We start from the raw sequence: 5,099 nt of genomic DNA, 5'->3' as shown, positions 1-5,099 counted from the left end.
AGGGGTAAATCAAGGAAATGAAAGATTTAAAAGGTATAACCACCAATTACAATGTATGGTAATGTACTTATGACCTTCTCTCACCTGTGCCATTCTCTGGCTGGAAGGAAGCTCAAATTCGGCAGGAAGATCCAGTTTTTTGGGGAAATAATCTTCCTCTTTTTTTGGGGGAGGGTACCGGGGATTGAACTCAGGACCTTGTGCTTGTGAGGCAGGCATGGTGCCGCCGAGCCAAGTCCCCAGCCTGATAATCTTCCTCTTTGTACATCCTCTTCTATTTGAACAATATGGCCAGGACCCCTGTTCCCATTTCTAGTAGTTATGATTTTTTTCCAGGCGTGAAGAGAACTGGCCAGCTGTTCTTAAGAGTGTTCCTCTTCCTGGCCTACACTGGCAAAACGCCTCGCCAAGCCAGGGTACAGTTGTGCAGACCACCTCAGCCTCGTCAGCCTGAGACATCCACACCCTGGGCTAGGTCTTGAGCTCTAGGTCAGCACCCATGCGCAGGACATAGGACAAAAGCTTCAGAAGAGGCCGGCAGCCCATTCTGCCAGAGTTCTGATGAGCTACAGAGAAGAGTGCTGCTCAAGGAAATGCTCATAAGCCTAAAGCAATCTGGAAACACTGTGATGTCAAAATAGATGTGACATTGGTCTCTTTCTCTGGATGGTGTGCACTCTCTCTCTCTCTCATCCATTCCCATATGTCTTCCTCCATTCTGTCACCTAGGTCTGCACCACAATTTGTACATTCCAAGTTCTCCACAATTTGGCAACTGAGTCTGCCCTGGGCAAGAACACATGGGCAGAAATAGCAAGAAGATACCATTTGGGACCTATCAAATTGATTAGATTTTCTCAATGATTATGCCTAGTGTTAGTAAAGGTGCTGGGAAAGAGGAATCATCACATCCTGCTGGTTGGAGTGAGGATAAATATGTACCCCCTTTCTGAAGGGCAATTGTCAGTTGGGATCTAAAGCTTTAAAAATGTGCATATCTCCTGCTATAGTAATGCTACTTCTGGGAATTTGTCCTACAGGAATTAGCTATGCGCAGAATTCATATGTGAGAATGTCCCTGATGGAGCTACTGCAAAAAAAAAAAAAAGTATAAACAACCTAAATATCTAACAGCAAAGGACTATTTGACTCATGCTAAAGATATATAATGCGATACTACAGAGACATTAAGATCATGTCTTATTAGCATATTTAGAACACAGGAAAATATGCTATGTCAAATGGAAAAGCAGATTACAAAGCTGTATATATCATATGGCATCAATCTTGTAAATGCTAAGGAAGAATATACACCAAAGAGTTGTCTGATTTCTGGGTGGTAAGTTCACGGGTAATTTTAATTTCCACTTTTTGTAATTTTGTTTTTCCCAAAAGTTCTCCACTGATGACTTTTTAAATCAGAAAAAAAAAATCACTTTATATAGTAAGACTGTTTCTCTTTTTTGCCCTCTCCTTCCCTCTCCTTCTCTTGCCTGTCAGGAGGACCACTGTGGTCAGTAGCAGCAGTGGGACTATTCTCCACTGCCCCCAGTGCTGGGCCCTGGCTCTGCATCTTCTCTGCATAGTGAGTTGCTCCTTGCTCAGAAAGGCCCAACTAACTGATGAGCTGGACTTCTGACTTGATCTGATTCCAGAACCCACATTACCTCAAAGACCAGAAAGCCCAGAACACAACAAACTGCCTTACAAATCCCAGAAAAAAATTTCATGCTGAATCATCACATCCTAAGAAAGGCCGTGCTCAGGGATGCAGGCCCACCCAGACCGGAAATCAGTCTCTACAATAGCACAAGGCAATGAGTTGCCAGATGGTTTGTTGGCCTAACCATCAAGAAAATGTTTACAGAAACCCATTTTTTATTTATTATTTCAGCTGGTAATTTCTACTGGAGTGAAGAGTTTCTGAAATTTTTTAACCTCACTGACAGGAAATTCAGTTGTTTGTTTGTTTTGTCCATTTGGGCTTTTTGTTTTTGGTTTAATTTCCCCCTTAATTTTATCCTTTGAGAGCCTTGTGTTACCTTAGCCATGTCCATTATAAATCTTCCAGTGCCTTGTGGACTCAAGTCCCTGTGTCACAAAAAGAAAAATAACTTCCAATACCTGACACAGACACAGAAGGAGGTCCACTCACGCCTCCTGGCTGAATAACAAAATGCAAATTCCACCAAGGCAGGTGTCTATCCTTAGTAAGCACCATACAGAGCATCTAGACTGCTCAGTGGAAAAGCTCAAAAATTCTACGGCTCTGAGTCCTGTCTCTTCTCAGTTTTTCAAGACAAAACAGTTCTCTTTTTAGTCTGAGTTAGAGCACCAGCTCTTATCTCCCCTTGCGCCCTCTTAGCCCTCTTAATTGCTTTCGTTGTAGGTTTTTGTATCTGTTTGGAAGTGCTGAGGTCAGATTTACAACTTGTACCACTGGCAGAATTTACCAGGAATTTTCGCAAGGGGATTATCAAGGATTTGCTTTGGTTTCTGTGTTCCAAGTCTTTTTTCCCCTTCTAAAATAAACTTCCCATCCCCTCCCAGAGTAAAGCTGCTAGTTCTGCTAACTGGGTCACTTGCCAGAGAGCCAAGAGTCTGTCTTTTTCCTGCTGGTCTGTCTAGGGCCAAACCCCAGTGAGCTGTGCTCTGAAGACTTGCTCAGGCTTTCTATTAATGCCAGTTCCTGCAGAGGGCCCACGCCCTGCCCTGTTGCCCTCAGCCAGCTCCTCCACCTTGAGAGGTACCTACGGGAGTGTCTCTAGAAAGTCTGAGGCCACCCCTAGCCTGAGGTCATTAACCTAGGGCCCTGAACCAAGGTTAAGGTCCAAGTGCACAAGGGCTACTCCTCTACTGAGGACGGAATGAGAAGACCCCTTCAAATGAGCCCCTCGCAAATTGCTTGAGCCTCTTGTAGGTCCCCTGGGAAGTCGGATCAACTGCCCACCTCCCCAAACAACCGTGTTAGAAGTGTGGATGCAGCTTGTTCTTAAACATCTATATGGGTAGCCAATTAATTGATGTGATGGGTCCAAAGGGAGAAATTAGAGAATTACTCAAGATGCAGGAGAAAAGAAAGATCTCTTTGGGAAATGGGGGCTGGCGAGGAGTCAGACAAAATTGTGCTGATAATTCATTCATTTAACAGATCCATTGATGATATAGTACATACATAGAAATGCAAGCGAGTGCATTTAACAGATTTCAGAAGAATAGCACAGAGAAGTACACAAATCAGCGTTCACAGCTTGGTGAACAGTCACAAACCAGAACCCAGGTTGGAATTTTTTTTTTTTTTTTTGTACCGGGGATCGAACTTGCCTGCTTTGAAACTTTTTAAAAAATGGAATCATGCAGCATCAAGCATTTGGGTCTGGCTGCTTTTGCTTAGAGTCGTGTTTGTGAGACTTATTCACACTGGATTCTTATTGATGTATGGTACTTCATTTTGTGAACATACTAGTATTTATGGTTCCACTTCTGATGATTATTCAGAAAGTTTCCAACTTGAGGACATCTTGCATCATGTTGTTATGCGCATTCTCCTGCATGTCTTTTGCTGAACATCGATACACATTTCTGTTAGAGACACACCTGGGAGGGAGATGGCCAAGCTGGAAGCAATGCAAACACTCAACCTTGGCAGACATTGCCAACCCCTTTGCCAAAGTGCTCACCCCAATGTACACTCCAACGTCAGTTCAGCCTAGCTGTGCAGTACAGGAGCCAGGTCTGAGAAAACCTCTGGATCCCTTACGGAGCTTGGATGAGTTACCTGGCCTCCAAGGAACTTGATGTTTGCATCTGTAAGATGAACATGGGATAAGAAAACTGGATGCATATTTAATTTAGGACTGTGTCTGGCATATATTTATACTTACGGGTACACTCCAACGTCAGTTCAGCCTAGCTGTGCAGTACAGGAGCCAGGTCTGAGAAAACCTCTGGATCCCTTACGGAGCTTGGATGAGTTACCTGGCCTCCAAGGAACTTGATGTTTGCATCTGTAAGATGAACATGGGATAAGAAAACTGGATGCATATTTAATTTAGGACTGTGTCTGGCATATATTTATACTTACGGGGATATGTGCCAGGGAGACAGGGATGAAAGAAGAAACAGATTGAAGCAGCAACGCTGGTCGATTTTGAAAAAGATGGAGTGAGGTTCCACTGAGCACAAGAGAGCTGCAAAGGCCTTTTCCGTGTGTGGGTGCACACAGGAAGCTCTCCTCAGAACCAGGCACCCCAGAGCAGGGTGTACCAGGTGACACATTCTTGTGCAGGCACCATCCAGCTCTCCCCTGCCTGCCTGCGAACCCGCAGAAGTTTGGGGACTCTCAACCCGGTGTGCCTCATCCTCTGCCCCCTCTGGTTCCTCCTTTTCCTTGCCAGCTTAACTCCTGCTCTCAGCATTTAATGCTAATACCTTTGGGCAGGCTCCGCTGTGGAGTTTAACCAGCTGCCAAGTTAAATAAAGCCCAAAGTCCTAAGCCTTCTTTCCAGCCAATTGGAAATCAGCATCTCCCTCTCTCCATTAGGCAGAGCCCACCACTGATAAAAACACCTCTTTATTTCAAGTATATGTCTACATAAAGCCATATATGTGTGTGTGTTTGTCTGTAATATCACATTCAATATGTTAATTTTGTTGGTAATCATTCCCTTTGTGTTGCACACGAAAATCAGGTAGCTAGAGGAAAACCAGGAGCGCGCCTTCCCTCATTGCACCTGGAAGGATGACACGTCTGCTCGCAACTGCTGCGCACCAGTATTGGATCAGATTCCTAATTAAATGACATTTCTAGGGTTGTCGATAGTATTCATACACACAAGTATGCACATACACGATATGCATACATATGTTTGTGATTATATATGCATCCAGGGCAGAAAGGGGAGTGCCCCGAACTCGCACCGGGAGCGACTGCAGACCTTTGGGGAGGCTCCCTCTGGCCTAGATCCCCTTCGGTCCTGGGATCGGACGCAGCGACTGTCCTTGGACGCTGGAGGGTTTGGGAAGGATCCGGGAATCTTGATAGGTTTGTAACGCACACACCCGCGCCGGGGGCTGCAGAGCCGGGGGCCCTGGCCGAC

This window comes from Fukomys damarensis, unplaced genomic scaffold (assembly GCF_012274545.1).
Source record: "Fukomys damarensis isolate Sample0158 unplaced genomic scaffold, DMR_v1.0_HiC HiC_scaffold_28, whole genome shotgun sequence".
NCBI lineage: Eukaryota > Metazoa > Chordata > Mammalia > Rodentia > Bathyergidae > Fukomys > Fukomys damarensis.
The sequence above is the reverse complement of the archived record's forward strand: the minus strand, read 5'-3'. Positions refer to the sequence as shown.